This window comes from Felis catus, chromosome A3, assembly GCF_018350175.1.
Source record: "Felis catus isolate Fca126 chromosome A3, F.catus_Fca126_mat1.0, whole genome shotgun sequence".
NCBI classification, from domain to species: Eukaryota; Metazoa; Chordata; class Mammalia; order Carnivora; family Felidae; genus Felis; species Felis catus.
Window position 1 is genome coordinate 67683733 of NC_058370.1, and position 18952 is coordinate 67702684.

At 38.5% G+C, this 18952-nt stretch overlaps 1 pseudogene; it reads right to left on the minus strand.

Annotated features, from left to right (window-relative positions):
- Positions 1-17222: 17222 nt before the first annotated feature.
- On the minus strand, positions 17223-18189 carry LOC101087916 (annotated as a pseudogene).
- Positions 18190-18952: the final 763 nt, after the last annotated feature.

Genomic DNA, 18952 nt, shown 5'->3' on the forward strand with positions numbered 1-18952 from the left:
TTAAATTATTCCCTCCCTGGGGTGCCTGGGTGGCTCAGTCGGTTTAGGTTAAGCACCTGACACTTGATTTCAGCTCAGATCATGATCTCAAGTTTGTGAGATAGAGCCCTTAGCTCAGACCGTGCTTTGGATTCTCTCTCTACCCCTCCCCCACTCGGGCACATACACATACTCTCTCAAAAATAAATAAACTTAAATTATTCACTTCCTGAAATTGAACTTCTTTTCCTGTACATATGCATATGTATGAGATAGTTTGAAAAACAGGAAAAATTGAGTAGAATGTGAAATTATTAAGATTATTTCTAAATCCAGTAGTGTTATGGAGTGCCTGGGTGGCTCATTCAGTTAAGCATCCGACTTCGGCTCAGATCACGATCTCACAGTTCGTGAGGTCAAGCCCTGCATCAGGCTCTCTGCTGTCTGCTCTGTCTCCCTCTCTCAGCCACTTCCCCACTCTCTCTCTCTCAAAACTAAATAAAACATTAAAATATATATAAATATAGTAGTGTTACTTCAACAATACCCAGTAATGCCATGTGTTTAAAAATTGGGCATCCATTATAAAATGAAGCAATCTACAACCAACATCTTAATTTTAATCCCCCTAACCCCTGCTTCCCTTTGAAGTTCTGTGCTGGTAATTTAAATGGTATTATCTATGTAGAGTTTTTTATTTAAAATGAGTTGAGACAGCCATATTGATTTTAAACTACCATGATCTCTAAGCCCTCTCTCCTTTCAAAGCATCTCTGATACGCAAAATCACTTACAAAGCATAGCCATTTGGGAGCCAAGTATTTGTTCCCTAAGACCTTTATTCTCACTGTTGCATTAATCTTTGAGCTCATAGTAGTTCTGAAGGGGGAAGAAATATTTACACACCATTTTTAGAAAAATAACTTCCTAAAATATGGGTTAAAACACATTTAGTCTTCCTCAAGAACTTCGGGACATACTAATTTTTTAATTGGAAATAGAGGTTGCAAAAGTTGTGCAAAAACTTAGATGTGAAACTGTTGAAAATCTTTAAGAATGAAAATAATTATTAATCTTAGTAATAGCGTTATTCATGAATTTTTTAAAAGTATATTTATTTTGAGAAAGAGTGCACGTGTATGCACAGGTGAGTGGGGGAAGGGCAGAGAGAGAGAGAGCGAATCCCAAGCAGGCTCCTCCCTGTCAGCCTCTTAGAGCCCAGCATGAGGCTTGATCTCACAAATTGATCATGATCTGAGCCAAAATCAAAAGCTGGGCTCTTAACCAACTGAGCTACCCAGGTGTACCTGCTTCATGAAATTTTAAATAGACGACTGTTTAGAAGCTGTCACCTGAAAATTAAAATAGCCATGTGCTGCACAGAGAATGTAACACTTGTGTTTAAGAATAGTTTGTGTTCCAAAAGTTTGTTTACAAATATATTCTTGGAAAAGTAGAGGTGTTTTTAAGTGAACTGCAGGCAAGTTATGAAGGCTTATTTACTTCATAATGTAATGGATAAACAACAATCCCTTCTTAACAGTGATTCTTACACAAAATGTTTGTGTAAGTGGATTTACTTCCATTATAGATATTCCACAACCTTGAGATTTAGGCTCAAGTAAATACTTATAAATCAATCTAGTGGAGAAATTTTAATAAAAATGGAAACTAGGAATTGGACAGAAAGGAGATATTGTAGAGAATATTAACTTAAGGAAGATGTTAGAACCCAAAGCAAAATTGTTGCCTAATGGTTGAGAATTCTTAAGTAGAGACTGCAGCCAGCATAAAGTACTCTGCTCTGCAGTTTAGCTAAATGTATATGATAATCTTGTATATCAGGAAAGGAACTGAAAAAAAAAATCCACTTAGATTTATCAGTGCATTAATCCTGAGCACTGAGCTCTAAGTGTTGGATATACAATATGCACTAAGAAAGAAAAATAGATAATCCCTCTCAAAAATGTGAATGCAATTGTGAATTGAGATAATTGCCATGAAAGAAAAGGCTAGGGGGCTATGAAAACATAATATTTAATCTGGTGTTTTAGGGGAGGCTACTCTGAAGAACGTGATTTAAGCTGAGATCTGAAAGAAACAGGGACTTTTCTGAAAAGAAATTGGGACTGAAAGCATAGCATATTGTTCTCGGCAAGGGCAACAGCAGTCACAAATCCCTGTGATAGAAAACATGAAATTTTGGGTGAACTAAAAGGCTTGTGTGGCTACAAAGCAAAACAGTTGGTGTCAGGTCTTGCAAAGCCATGTATGTCAAGGATTTGGGCTTTTAACAATTGTAGGGAAGGGGTGCCTGGGTGGCTCAGTCAGCTCAGGTCATTAACTCAGGGGGTTCATAAGTTTGAGTCCAGCATCCAGCTCACTGCTCTCAGCGCAGAGCCCTCTGGATCCTCTGCCTCCCTCTCTCCACCCCTGCCCCACTCATGCGCACACACTCTCTTTCTCTCTCTGTCTCTCATTCTCTTTTTCTCAAAAATAAGTAAACATTAAAAAAAAAAAAAGACCTACGGGAAGTCATTAAGGGTGTAGACCCTTTAAGAAATTACCCTGATACTTTGACTTGCAGCCATAATTGAGATACAGGTGCAGACTTAAGCTCTTCTGTAAGCAACTAGAAAACTGGACAAAATACATGAAACATTTTTTGACAAGACCAGTAAGAGTGATACATCTCTAGCCAGATTAACTAATGGGAAAAAAGGAGGACCCAAATCAGCAAAATCAGAAATGAAATGAGACATAAGGACAGATCCTATAGATAATAACAAAACAAAAACAAAAGAACATCTAAGAGCTTTATGCCAGTAAATTCGCCAATTGAGATGAAATTTAAAAACTTAAATCAAGAAGAAGTAGAAATCTGAATAACTTTGTGCCTATTTGTAATTGAATTAATAACTATCAGTAATTAAAGCCTACAACAAGATGCAATTCCAAAAGCACAACCTGTGAAAGAGAAGAACTGGTAAGTCGGACTTGGCTGAAATTAAAAATTTATGCTCTGTGAAGGTTACTGTTAGGAGAATGGAAAGACGAGTCACAGCCTGGGAGAAAATATTTGCAAAACATATAAAGAACTGGTGTCAAAAATACATACAAAAAAAAAAAAACTCTTAAAAATCAGTAATAAGAAAAAAACAATTTAAAAATGAGCAAAATATCCAGACACTTTATCAAAGAAGATAAACAGATGGCATATAAGCATATGCAAAGACTCTCAACATCATGTCATTAGGGAAACGAAATTAGGACATTAAGATACCACTGCACACCTATGAAGATGGCTAAAATCCAAAACACTGGCACCACCAAATGCTGGCAAGAATGTGGAGCAAGTCTCACTCATTGCTGCTGGGAATGCAAAGTAATGACACTATGGAAGAAAGGTTGGTGGTTTCTTACAAACTAAACATATTCTTATGTATGAGCCAGCAAGCATGCTCCTTGGTATTTACCCAAATGAGCTAAAACACGTCCACACAAAAACCTGTGTGCAATTCTTATGCAAAACTTATTCATAATTATCAAAACTTAGAAGCAACCTAGAATTCCTTCAATATGTGAATGGATAAACTGTAGTATATCTCCATATATCTATATAAACAATAGTAATATCCATACAATGGAATATTATTCAGCCATAAAAAGAAATGAGCTATTAACATTTCTCCAAAGAAGATATACAAATGGACAACAAGCACATGAAAAGGTGCTAAACATCACTAATTATTAGGTAAATTCAAATCAAAACCACAATGAGATACCACCTCACACTCATTAGGATGGTTACTATTTTAAAAAAATGGGCGCCTGGGAGGTTCAGTCGGTTGAGCGGCTGACTCTTGATTTCGGCTCAGGTTATTATCTCACAGTCATGGGGTTGAGCCCTGCATCTGGCTCTGTGCTGAGTGTGGGGCCTGCTTAGGATTCTCTCTCTGTCAATCTCTCTCTCTCTCTCTCTCTCTCTCTCTCTCTCTCTCTCTCTCTCTCCCCCTCTCCCTCTCTCTCTCTCTCTCTCCCCCTCTCCCTCTCCCTCTTCCCCTCTCCCCCTTCTTCTTCCTCTCCTTCTCCCTTTCCCTCTCCCTTCTCCCCTCTCCTCACATTCTGTCTCTAAAATTAAAACTTAAAAATTAAAAGAAAAAAGTAACAAGTGTTGACAAGGCCATGGAAAAATTGGACCCCTTGTACACTGTTGGTAGAAATAAAATGGAGCAGCTGCTATGGAAAGTATATGGAAGTTCCTAAAGAAATTAAAAATATAATTACCAAATGATCCAGCAATTGTGTTTCCAGGCATATACCTGAAAGAATTAAAAGCAAGGCCTCAACATATTTGTACATCCATGTTCTTCATCACAGCATTATTCACAATAGAAAAAAGGGCAACAACTCAGGTGTCCACTGACAGATGAATGGCTAAATAAAATGTGGCATTACACATACAATGACATACTATTCAGTCTTAAAAAAGAAGTTTTGACACGTGTTAATACACAGATGAACCTTGAGGATATTATGCTAAGTGAAATAAACAAGTCATAAGAAAACACATACTATATGATTCCACTCCAGTGAGTTACCTGCAGTCATCTAACGATAGAAAGTGAAAGGGTGGTTGCCAGGGGCTGTAGGAAGAGGGAAATGGGGAGTTGTTTAACGAGCATGGAGTTTGAGTTTTGCGAGATGAAAAGAGTTCTAGAGATTGGTTGCACAACAACGTGACCATACTTATTACAACTAGAAACAAAAAAAGAAGAAGAAATGAGCTATCAAGCCACACACAGACATGGAAGAATATTAAATGCATATTGCTAAGTAAAAAAGAAGCCAATCTGAAAAAGCAACATACTGTGATTCCTGGAAAAAGTAAAATTATGGAGACAGTGATAAGACCAGTGGTTGCCAGGGTTTCAGAGGGAGGCAGAGACGAATAGGTGGAGCACAGAGGATTTTTAGGGCAGTGAAACTACTCTGTATGTTACTGTAATGGTGGATGCATGTCATTATACATGTACCAAAACCCACAGAATGTACAAGATAAAGAGTGACCCCTTAATGTGATTTATGGATTTTAGTTAATAATGACATATTAATGTCAGCAGTCGTAATAAATGTACCACCCTAATGTAAGATGTCCGTAATAGAAGAAACTTGGGGTAGGGGAAAATAGGACTGAAAGCAACTCTATCAGGACTCTTTGTACTTTCTGCTTAACTTCTCTCTAACCTAAAACTGCTCTAAAAAGTGAAGTCTATTAATTAAAAACAAAGCAAAACAAAAAACAAAAAACAAAACAAAACAAGAAAACTGCCAACTGCCAGAACTCCTGGTGGCCAAAGCTGGAACAATGTAAGCAACAAAATAAAATAGTATTGACTTACAACCCAAAGTATAAAATAAATCGCCACGAGTACACATTGCTATACATAATGATTGAATAAATAAATAAATGAGGGAGAAGAGACCAATGTCCCATACAGAAGAATTGCAAATAAATTGTTCAGATACTCCACCCGAAAGGAGGGGGAGCTTGACTTTCCTTGTCCTAAGTGGAGGCTACACATAGTGACTTTTCTCACAGTTCTGGAGGCTAGAAGCTCAAGATCAAGGTGTTGGCAGGTTTCGGTTTCTCCTGAGACTTCTCTCTTTGGCTTGCAGAAGGCTGTCTTGCTGTGCCCTCACGTGGCCTTCCTTTGTGTATGTGCATCCCTGACATCTCTCTTGTGCCTCTTTTTTTGTCCAAGTTTGTGCTTCTAACAAGGACACAGGTCACATTGGATTAGGACCCACTCCAAATGGCCTCATTTTAACTTAATTTCCTCTTAAAAGCTTCTATCTCCAAATACAGTCACATTCTGAGATAGTGGGGCTTATGCATTCAAGATACAAATTTAGGAGAGGGGGTTTACAGATCAGCCCATAACACCCAGCAATTTCCCTCTTAGGTATTTACCAGGAGAAATGAAAGATTTGTTTCCGAATGTTCATAGCAGTAATATTCAAGATGGCTCCAAAATTGAAACAATTTAAATGCCTATCAACAGGTGAATAAATGCATTGCGGTAAATTCATAGAATTGAGCACTACTCAGGAAATAAAATGAAACATACTGCTGATACTAGTAACAACGTATAAGAAACCAGTCTCTAAAAAAATGTTTTTAATGTTTATTTATTTTTGAGGGAGAGAACAGGAGAGAGTATGGGAGGGGTAGAGAGAGAGGGAGACACAGAATCTGAAAGCAGGCTCCAGGCTCTGAGCTGCCAGCACAGAGCCCGATGGGGCGTTCAAATTCACAAACCACAAGATCATGACCTGAGCAGAAGTCGGACGCTTAGCTGACTGAGCCACCCAGGAGCCCTGAAATGAAACCAGTCTTTAAAGAATACACACCATGTGATTCCACTTACATGAAATTTTGGAAAAGACATACCGACCGAATCTATAGAAACAGAAGGCAGATCAGTTGACTGCCCAGGTGTGGGAGGTGTGTGTGTGTGTGTGTGTGTGTGTGTGTGTGTGTGTGTGTGTGTGTAGGTGGGTGAGGGCTAAGAACCATACAAATACAGAGGAGAGAAAAGCTCCTTGGTATTCTAATTTCTTTTTTTCATAACAAAAATAATTTGTCATGTTTGAACTGCAGAAAGAGGGAGATAATAAAAATGTGTTAGTAAGCAACAGATGAGAAGTTGAAATACATTCAACAGCTTGTGAGAGTTGAATGAAAAACCTTGAAGTCAGACAGATGGCTCCCACATAGACTCTGAGATGGACTGGGGAGAAAGAAATATTAAAACAGTTTCTGGGGAGGGTTGGGTGGGTGTGAGGGACCAGTTACTAGAAGTTCAATGGCTTTTTAAAAAAATTACATGACGAACAACCTGATGCTGATTTAGTAATCTGTGATGGGTCTCATCTAGAATATTCTACCTACTACTTATTGATTATTTTCTACCTGACAGCATGGTGAACACTAAGCCAAGCACTTAGATGTTGTTATCTTACTTAATCTTCACATCAACTCTTTGAGGTTAATGAGGTAAATGTTACATTTATAGATGAAGAAATCCACACTAGATGAGCTTAGATTGCCTGTATTTACATGAGCTAGTAAATGGTCAAAAAACAAGTCTGAGTCCTAAATGTGTGCCTGCATTCCCAGGCTCTAGTACCTTTAGGTTACAGGAATATGCAGGCACAAGAAGAAAGTTTAACCTTTTATTCATTTATTCCACAAATCTTCACTGAGCACTTGTGAAAGGCCCATCACTGGGCTAGGCCCTGGTGGTTTGGCAGTGGACGAAACAGACAAAGTCTCTGCCTTCGAGGACCTTACGTTCTCGTGGGAGAAGGCTAACAAAATAAAAATTTGAAATTAAATTTCAGAAGTGTAAGTGCTATGAAGAAAACCAAAGTGAGGAAGGGAAAGGAGAGGGGTGACAGTCACTACTTTAGAAAGGGTGGACAGGGAGGAACATTCATCCAGGTGGCCGTGAGCAGGGATTAGACTGACTGCAGGAGTGAGACCTACAAATACCCAGAGGAAGGGCCTTCCAGGCAGGGAACAGGGAAGGCTGCAGAGAAGGTAGACGCTGTAACCCTGCGATGTTTTTACAGCCTCAGCAAGAGGAATCACTACTGTGCCTGTGACATCGTGTGCAAAGGGAGGGCTGGAGGAGATAATCTGAGAAGTGTCAAGATGCCGGGGCCCATGTCAGGCAGGCTCTGCGAGTGCCATGGTAAGAACTGAGTAAGACTGGGGGGTAACGGAATCAAATGTACATTTTCAAAGGATCACCATTCCACCTTGACACTTGGGGACTGTTCATGCAAATCCTAAATACACGTTCATAATCAAATACCTTCTCACAAAATACTACATCCTGCACACTGTGGCCAATTCCAAATCCTCCAAACCCGAGAAATGTAATAATCCAGGAAGTTAGGAAAGGAGGGGTTGTTTCTCTAAACTGGTACAAGTTGTTTCATAGGGTAAAAATCTTACCTTTTCTTCTTAAGTGTAAAGGTCAGCCTGCATTATTGAAAAGTCTATTAAAATACATATTTATTACTTTTACATGTAATTGGACCCAAGTCATCCAAGTTTTTTAGGGCATGAATGAAGGGAATAGACAAGAATAATTTTATAATTAACCGCTAACAGGTTTCATTAAGTAATTGGAGCATTCCCTTAAGATCTTGTTTATAGCATTAAATCTCTTAATAGATAGAGTAAAAGAAAATATAAAACTGAATCTTGATCAGATTATAGTACTATCAATTGTACCTCACCATAATTTACTGCTAGCAAGCAAACCCTTTAAGAACCCACACGTTTGGTATTTTCTTCTCAAATGAACAAGAACCACGTCAGCAACAGAACCTTCCCCTCCCGTGTATCAAGATTTCATTTAAAGGAACTCACACCCACTGTCTGCTTTCACTTGCACACCGATCTCAGTTCGTAAAGGAAATTATTTATGAAATTGGTATTTCCTGAATGCGTTTGATGATTATTATGAGAATAAGTGTTTCCTTGTAACTTAATTCTGTGTAAACACTATCTTTCCCTTCTTTGAGATGAATTTTCCCCAGGAAATGTATGGTCACTTTAGTTCACTTTAAGAACAATATTGATTATTCAAATGAGAAATTACAATATGCAAATACATACAGCCAGCTCTCAGAAGAAGCAGTGTTGTACTTACACATTTCAGCTGACATACTACAGGTTCTTTGTCAGTGGAGGTAAAAAGCAGGGCCATATATAATTTATGAGTACTCTCTCTCTCTAATTGCTTTCCAGTAGAATTGCAGGAAGGAATTTGCTCTCTCCTGTTTCCCAAGGGGGATTGCCTTTGTTACAACTCCACTATAAGCTTTATAAGAGTTGTAGCTTTCAAAATAGAGCATTAACTGAAAGCAACTATCCAATTATACCAGCTGTGACTATGCTGTATACTGAATATTTACCAAGAAAAGAACGCATTTAACAGATGATTTAATATAGCAGCCTGGCATAATGAATCTGCAACTGACACTTCAATCACATAGCTAATGTCTTCCGTGGCTGGAATAGTCAAGAGTGTACACAAGTAGCTCAAGTCAGTGTGAAAAATAAAGACTATCAGGCTTGATTTTCAACACGGCAAACGTGTGATGTGAATTTGAAAAGTAATCAAAGAACTCATGTTCGTGCATTACGTACAAAGTGTGAGATTTCTCCAACTGCTTGATTTTAGAAGTAGATATACTTTCAACTTCAATCAATCTGTTTTAACTCTTTTGACGCCTTATGTATGTGTCCCAAAGTCTTATTATAGGACCTTCCTGGAAACTGGTGCTTTGGAACCCCTTTAGGTACTTCTCAGATAAACACCAAGAAGAATCTGCCTTGTGTGAAATTCCACTCTGCACCCAATGGTGTGAGAATGAGCTGCAGGATAGTCATTTTCTGCCTGTAATCCATTCAGCTTCTCAAGTGCTGACCAAGTGCTAGGAGGGAAAAGGCTTTGGCTGGGCTGGCGTTGATTAAATGGACTTGCAGTTAATTCATATTATCAAGGAATATTTTTATGGGCAAAAATCCCCTACTAACCCTTGCAAAATTGGCTCTGCAAGAAATGAAGAATGAAGATGATGTTTCATCAAATGCGTTAGCTCTGTATTAAAGAAACAAAACAAAGGAACCACAACACTTTGCTACCAACTCTTGAGTCATCTTATTGGTGCTGTCTTGACAAAGAGATGCCGTTCCTCTATGTGTTATGATGTCACCTTTGTCCAATCATAACCTTCCTTATGAGAGTGGGGGATAACTCTCTGGAGACAAGGTGAGTGACAGCAGCGAGCAACGCAGCAGTCACTAGGCAACAAGATCCAGTCTTCAGTGGAAGAGAATTTTAAAACATTTAACCCTCACGCTGTCAGGGCTTTTTGTTGCTGATGTGGCAGTAATCTCTGGACAAAAGGCCTAATATGAATAATACAGCTTTTTTTTTTTCTAAAGCTGTGTTTCTAGAGGCAATGCAGGGACACTTCCTGTTTAGACTATGGACACTATTCAGTTTGAAAGACTGCTAAACTTAGAAATTTTTAATCTTTTTCACAATGGTTACAGTTGAAGCCACATGATGGTCTCCTCAGTGTGTTTAGACCTGTTATTGGATTGCTCCCCATAAGCTGGGCTGTCACACACATGTGTAGTCTGTGCCCTGCACAGTCATACTACGGGGGAGGGTGGGGTGAGAGGGACAGGGGGAGCGCAGAGTGGAGCTCAAATCAGCCTGTGCTCTGTTCGCCAAGATGCACTCTTCTTCGGGCCGGATCCGGAAAGGTTTTTTTTGTTTGTTTTCCAGATTTGTTGCCTTGATGGGGGCACCGTGTTGTAATTTGTCTGCCTAGATGGGTTGCTTTTGCCAAATTGCACCAAGTTGCTGTATGAGCTCTTGGGGGTTGCCTACAAGTACCATAGTATTGTTCCAACCAGTCAGAAAGTTCTGTAGGATTGTCCCTCTTTCACTTGACCCTGCTAGACAATTTAGCACAGGGCTGGACAGACCCACGTGTAGCCTGGTGGTATTGTTTCCAAACTGGATTTCCATTATCATCTCCCTCAGATGATTGTTTTGGTTTGTTTGAGAAAATTTTTAATTTTTTATCATAAAGATAATTTTGTATTGATTTGAAAGATCTAATAGTTTCATATATTTTCTGTACCCCAACAGTTATGTAGTATAATGATTTCCTCGAGAAGAGAGATCCTTTTTTTTTTCTCTTTCTTTTAGCCAGATAATAAATCAATTAGAAAGTGTTTGGTTTGTTTGTTTGGTTGGTTTTTGGCTATAGTTTATTATTGCACCTTTTGTGTTTTGTTTTTGAGTATAGTTGTTTTTTTCTTTGAGGGTTTTTTTTTTCCGTATAGTTGACACACAATGTTACATCTGTTTCAAGTATACAACATAGTAATTCAACAATTCTATACACTATGCTATACTCACCACAAGTGTAGCTACCATCTGTCACCATACAAGGCTATTATGATACCATTCACTATATTCCTATGCTGTGCCTTTTATTCCTGTGCCAGAGGGGAGGTGGTGGGGACATGGCCCAGATGGGTGAAGGGACTGGGATACACAGGCGTCCCATTATGGAATGGGGAAGTCACAGGAACAAAAGGTACAGCAGACACTTTTTAAGCGAGCTTCTAGAGGACAGCAGGTACCATGTTTTCTCTAACAGTGTCTGGCACATAGTAAATGCACATATACCTTTGCATGAATGAATGGTTTAATTGATTAATTAGTTAATGATATTCACTTGGGGGAAATCCAACAGGAGAGTTATATATGTTAAAATTAACGTGTCAGACACCTTACACATTATCTAGTACAACACGTATTTTGCAGTTGAGGAAATTGAGATCCAAATAACTAATCAATTAACATATCTAGCTAAAAGCATAGCCAGGTTTCTCTATAATTAGGTCAATGTGAAGACTAATTAACATATGTTAACTAATAGTAATGATTTCAGGAGTAGAATTCAGTGATTCATCACTTACATATAACACCCAGTGCTCATCCTAACAAGCGCCCTCCTTAATGCCCATCATCCATTTAGCTCATCCCCCCCCCCCCACCTCCCCTCTGTCAACCCTCAGTTTGTTCTGTATATTTAAGAGTCTCTTATGGTTCACTGGAGACTAATTTAGATTATAAATATGTAGAGAAAAAATATCATTTTCATTGACCTTACTATATGCCTTATCTAGTATCAGCTTTTTCACTTTGCCAAGTGTTTGGGTTTGTTTGTTTGTTTGTTTGTTTTTTGTCACTGAAGGCTTTTACAATCTAATTAAGGAGACAGGCCTAAAACATGATAAATTAGAGAAATAACACAGCCAAAGATTTACTAAGCCAAGTGTTTTATAAATCTTATCTTGTTTAATCTTCACAAGAGGCAAATCCAGGATATGAACCCACTGTTATCTGACTATCAAAACTTTTCTTATCCTAAAATCATTATTTCCTGAACATTAGTCATTCATATTTTTCATATCTGAGTGTCACCTGTACTACGATTTCTTTGACATTTTTCTTCAAATTGTCCTCAGGGTTTTTTTTTTAAGTTCATTTATTTATATTTTTTAGTAATCTCTACACCCAACGTGGGGCTTGAACTCATGCCCCGAGGTCTGGATCTGCATACTCTTCCAACTGAGCCAGCCCAGTGCCTGACTCCACTTTTTAATCTTAGTATTATTCTAATATATCCATGAGATTAAAGGGTATATTAGATATGTATTTTTCCTAATTTACATTAAAATAAATATGTAACTATTTAAATAGAAAAAATATTTATCTGTGTGCCACCTAAAATTATATCAAGACTTCAGTGATAGTTGTACCACTCTTTGGAAAATATTACATGTTTTTTTTTTTTTAACATTACATGTTTTTAGATGGGCAAAGATATTAAATATAGGAAAGCTCTAAACAATGCTATGGATTGTCCAAAAGGAGAAAAGTCACTACTGACTGCAGCTGAGTTCATCTGATTCTAATAACCACCCCCCCCCCATGAATTATATTAGATATTACAGTCTTGTGTTCAAATTTAGCTACTGATCTGATCTTTGTTACTAAACAGTGTAACTTGCCCGGCGGTGTTTCCTCACCTGTCCTGGAGCACATTGGATTAGATAAATTCTGAAGGTGAACATTCTATGAGCTAAAATTATCTGCTTTATTCATCTCTTCAGTTAGAAGACCCCTATGTGCAGGGAGATCCCTATAATGTAGTATAAACAATGACCACAGTAACTGTGAACATATTCAATTCCTTATTGAAGACTTTCAAATGATTTTTTGAAAACAGCAAAATTACATTGATAGTTTTTTTTTACATAGGTTGTTAACAAGACATCCGTTATTTATTTATTTATTTATTTATTTATTTATTTATTTATTAAGTAGGTTTCATGCCTAATGTGGGGCTTGAACTCATGGCCCTAAAATTGAGAATCATATGCTCTACTGACTGAGCCAGCCAGACACCCTAACAAGACATCCTTAAATAAAAATAAAAACACTAAAAATAAAGAGCTGGGCAAACATATCAAACAAACAAACAAGCAAAAAACAAAAAACCAAAAACAAAAAAGAAGTAAGGTGATAAGATCAGTATCAGAGAAGACAGAATTTGAGGCAAAAAGGTAGGATAAAGAGGGATATTTTATTTTTACAAATGTATAGTCCACCAAGATGTTATAATAGGTTATAAATATTTGTGGACAAAATATATAAAGCAAAAATTGTTAGAAATACATAAAGAATTTGACAAAACTGCACTTATAATGGACATTTTAATATTCTTCTGTATTTATACAATACAAAGAACAAAATGAGATGAAGTTTGGATTACATATAGTTAGAAAGCTTGAATTAATAGATACACGTAGGACTTTGTATGCAACAAAAACCTCTATTCTTGTCAAGTAGAGATTTGAAAGGTAAAAATTACACTGTCAGTTTCTGACCACAGTGAAATAAAACAAGAAATTAAGAAGAAAAAACTTTCCTCCCATCAAATTAAATTACTTACAAATATTCATACAAATTAAATTTTTTTTAATGTTTATTTTTGAGACAAAAAGAGAGAGAAAGAGACAGAGTGAGAGTGGGGGAGGGGCTGAGAGCGAGGGAGACACAAAATCTGAAGCAGGCTCCAGGCTTGGAGCTGTCAGCACAGAGCCCAACACTGGGCTTGAACTCATGGACTGCGAGATCATGACCTGAGTCAAAGTCGGACACTCAGTCGACTGAGCCACCCAGGTGCCCCAAAATATTCATGCAAATTTAAATGAAAGAGGAAATCAAAACTGATATTATAATTTAGACATTAATACATGAAAATACACAGTAAAAGATGTATTCACAGGAAATTCATAAAATTAAATGTTTTTATTAATAAACACGAAATGTTGAAATAAAGAAGGTAGAAAGAACAACAAAATAATATGAAGGCAAAAGTAAGAATTGTTTTCTGCCTCTGCCCAAGTAATTCAAAACTTTTTGCATTTAAAATAAATGTCAATTTAGCAGAATATAAGATCTGTCTCCATTTTCGAAATAAAATAAGAAACTCAAAGATCATTATTGTATGGGGACTACTTCACACTATGTCCCCCAAATTCTCCTGGGACATGAGTACTTTCACTTTCCTTTGCATCCAGATGTACACAAATGGAAACTTCAGAAACACTGGTCTCTTTCTTTCTTCTTTCTTTTTTTAAAAAAAATTTTTAACATTGATTTGTTTTTCAGAGAGAGAGACAGAGCGTGGGCAGGGGAGGGCAGAGAGAGAGGGACACAGAATCTGAAGCAGGCTTCAGGCTCTGAGCTGTCAGCACAGAGTCTGATGTGGAGCTCGAACGTATGCACTGTGAGATCATGACCTGAGCCAAAGATGGACACTTATCCTACTGAGCTATCCAGGTGCCTCTCTTTCTTTCATTTTTTAAATATTTATTTATTTTTATTTTGAGAAAGGGAGAGAGAGTGTGCAAGTGGAGGAGTGGTAGAGAGAGAGAGAGAGAGAGGGGGAGAGAGAATCCCAAGCGGGCTCTTGGGATCCTGTGGTAAAACTGGCTCCTGTTAGATGATGCAGGACCTGTCAGAACCAGGGTAGAGGGTTGGGAGGGTGGGTCAGAATGGGGAAGGTGAAGACTGGGAATCTAGACAGACATGCAGGGATAGTTAGTTGAGACATGGACAGACATGTGGCGATGTGTCTGTCAATTCACCCAAATGAAATTAGTAATCGGTTGACTTACAGATAGGATTAACAAGATACAGGAATCATCCAAACTGTCCTCTAAGGACTATCTTTTGTTGAAGGCCATGGCTCTTCCTGTGCTCATCTCCACAAAAAGGTGCAGGTCCAGATAAGGACTGACAGTCTGCCGTAGCAGAATCAGGATCAGTGGTTGTTAGAGGATCACTAGGCAAGCAATTAGCCAAGATCTGAGTGCTAAAAACATCAGGAAGAACCTGCTAGCATGAATCAGGAACTGGATTTTACAAGGGATTATTGCAGAGCTGGGGCTGAAGAGCTGTACGATACAGCATTTATCAGACAAGAACTAGGTCACAAGGAAACATGGAGTACAGAATTAAAGAAAAGAAACCTTCCAGGCCTACTTCACATTGAATCAGTCAGACCCAGGGCTCCTGCTCACCTTGTCTTGGCCTTGGATGGTGGCTCCAGAGTACATAGTGCAGATGAACCTGTAGGCAGGAGTTCCAGAGATTATGAGGTAAGGGTAGCAGTACTGTAAGGTCAGGGTCTTAAATGTGTTCAATTGTGTGAGCTTCTCAAATAGCATCTGTACTTCCTAGATAAGTCTAGTTGCTGAACTGAGCTCTGTCTCTGGGTGACACTTCTTGTGGTATGTGGGAGGATTCTGCATACCCGTGGCCTCTTCCAGGAGCTGACTTGTAAGCAACATTCAGATCTTAATAGATGTCATTTCCTCTCTGACCCCAGAACTCTACTAGGTGTCCCTCTTGTGTGCTCCCTTAACACCCTGACATGGCACTATCACACTGTGACATAGTGGCCTGTTTTCTGCTGCATAGGCCCCATTGTTTGCATTTAACTATTGTAAATTAGTGTACCAATGAGTCTGAATGTGATATCCTTTGTATAGCTGTGTAATGTTGAGATTACTTATGAAAATGTCTAAATGAAACTTTTTACCCTTGGATATTATATGGAAAGTAACTGACCAATTGTCTGATTTGTGTGGTGTCAAACCGCACCCAGTGTTTAAACCAATCCCAAGGGGAGCCTGGACAGTCAAAATATCACAGCAGGGTAGGACTGCCAAAGGGGAAATTTATAGCTAAATGCCCTATATTAGAAAAGAAGAAAGATCAAATCAATTACTTAACTTCCACCTTAAGAAACTAGAAAAGGAAAAGTGAACTAAACCCAAAGGGAGTGGGAGAAATGGAATAATAAAGATAAGAGTGAAAATAATATAGAAAATCAATAGAAAAATGTAACAAAGTGAAAAATTGTTTCTATGAAAACATCAAGAAAATAGACAAACTTTTACCTTGACCAAGAAAAAAAAGAGAGAAGACAGAAATGACTGAAATCAGGAATGAAATAGGAACATCGCTACCAACCTCACAGAAATTAAAAGAATTATAAGGAAATATTTGAACAATGTATGCCAATAAATTAGGTAACTTAGATGACATGGAAACTTCCCTAGAAAGACAAAAATTACTGAAACTGACTCAAGTAGAAAATAGAAAATATGTGTGTGTACATAAACATTTTTTCTGGAAGAGTATTTTGTCAGAGCAGTTTTAGGTTCACAGCAGAATTGAGAGGAAGTGCCAGAGATTTCCCATATGCTCTCCGCCCCCACACATGCACAGCCTCCCCCATTATCACCAAACCCCCAGCAGCAGACATTTGTGACAACTGTTGACCTACATTAATACGTCACAAACACCCAAAGTCTATAGTTTACATTAGGGCTCCCTCTTGGTTACCTTCTATAGGTTTGGATAAGTTCATGACGACATGTTGCCATCATTATAGTATCATACAGAGTATCTTCACTGCCTCCCCAAATCCTCTGTGCCCTGCTTATTAATCCCTCTCTCCCACCTAATCCCTGGAAACCTTTGATCTTTTTACTGTGTCCATAGTTTTGCCTTTTTCCAGAATGTACTGTTGTTGGAATCATACAGTATATAGCTTTTTCTGTGCTCCTTTCCCTTGCTAATACACATTTAAGCTTCTTCCACGTCTTTTCAAGGGTTGACAGATCATTCTTTTTGGTGCTGAATAATATTCCATTGTTTACTCACCCATTCACCTGCTGAAGGACATCTTGGTTGCTTACAAGTTTTGGCAATCATAAGTAAAGCTGCTATTAACATTCATATGCAGGTTTTTTGTGTGGATATAAGTTTCTATCTTCTATGGGTAAATACCAAGGAGCTCAAGTGTAAGATCATATGGGGCAAGTATGTTTAGTTTGGTAAGAAACCCCCTGTCTTCTGAAGTTGCTGTCCCATTTTGTATTCCCACCAGCAATGTATGAGAGTTCCTGTTGTTCCATACCCTCACCAGCATTTGCTGTTGTCAGTGTTCCAGATTTGGTCATTCTAATAGGGGGGTAGTGGTATCTCATTGTTTTTGGTTTTGTTTTGTTTTATTTTACAGGTAATACTCAAACTTTAATGTAAATATAATGTACTTTAAAAAATCAAGATACTGTACAATTTTTCAGAAATCATTTACTCATATGCTGCTCCTCGGTTAGATTTCAGAACTACCCAAAAACTTTAAGGGTAGACTGAAGGGGAAAAAAGGTAGATTCTTTCTCTCTCAGTAGCCTTTTTACATTTATTTCTCCCATTCTTCCTACACATTCAGGCCTATAAGCCTTGCCCCAGTACTGCCTCTTCTGGATCAAGTCATCTGGGCTCAGGCCTTTCCATCTCCCCTGCATGCTGGCAGTGGCTATGTGCTCAAAGGTCCCGGGGTTTTAGTTGTTCTGTTCTGGTTCCTCTTGATCTTTTGGATCCTCTCTAGAGTCTCATGGCTCATGGCCTGTGCTGGGAAGGGCAGCTTGTGGCCAACCTGGTTGAGGAAAGCTTGTACCTCTTTGAATCCACAACACCCACCCATTTCTACTGTGAGACGGCCAGCCTTCACAGAGTCATGTAGTGATCCCCCCATGCACTGTCCCATACCCTTGTGGGTGGTGGGCTTGAAAGGGGCTGGTACTCTCTATAAGGCAAACTGTGTTCTTGGGGTCCAGAGAGTGGTTGATTGTCAGGTGCCTCATTTCAAAATGCCCCCAGTGGAGGTAACCACCACCCAGTGCCAAGATTGCAAAAATGCCTTCTGTGAATTCAGTAGCTTCAATAGAAGGTCCCCATATGTCACTCGAGTATTTGGGTTCTCTTCTCATTTTTGGCACAGGGGTGCCCTTTCAACAAATCTAAGCATGAGCTTTTCAGGAATGGAAACATCCTTAAAAGTTGGCACCAGGAGCAGGGTCTTTAGGCCAGCACAGGCAGGCGGAGCTGCTCAAGAATCTGACAGTGGTGCTCACATGAATGGCGCCCAGGCACAAGCCAGCAGCCACCACATGGCCATGGCCACCACCGCAACCACCTCCACTGGGCACAGAGGGCAGCACCCTAGTGCCACACTGGAATCAGCTCAGGGCTGCCAGTATCTCACTGTTTTAATTTGCATTTCCTGATGTCACATGATGTTGAGCCTCTTTTTATATACTTATTTGCAATCTTCTTGGAGGAGGTGGCTGTTAAGGTCTTTGGCCCATTGTTTTAATCATTTGTTTGCATTCTTACTAAATTTTAAGAGTTTTCTCTGTATTTTTTTGCACATTATTTATATTTTGATTAAAAGTTAATATTTTATCCACTTGTTTAAGACAATATGAGATAATATCTATTGGCCTACTATTGACATATTTTTATTTTTATTTATTTATTTATTTTTAATTTATTTATTGTTTAATTTACATCCAAGTTAGTTGGCATATGGTGCAACAATGATTTCAGGAGTAGATTCCTTAATTCCTCTTACCCATTTAGCCCATCCCCTCCCCCCCACAACACCTCCAGCAACCCTTTGTTTGTTCTCTATATTTAAAAGTCTTTTATGTTTTGTCCCCCTCCCTGTTTTTATATTATTTTTGCTTCCCTTCCCTTGTGTTCATCTGTTTTGTATCTTAAATTCCTCACGAGTGAAGTCATATGATATTTGTCTTTCTCCGACTAATTTCACTTAGCCTAATACCCTCTAGTTCCATCCACGTAGTTGCAAATGGCAAGATTTCATTCTTTTTGATTGTCAAGTAATACTTCATTGTATATATATGTACCAC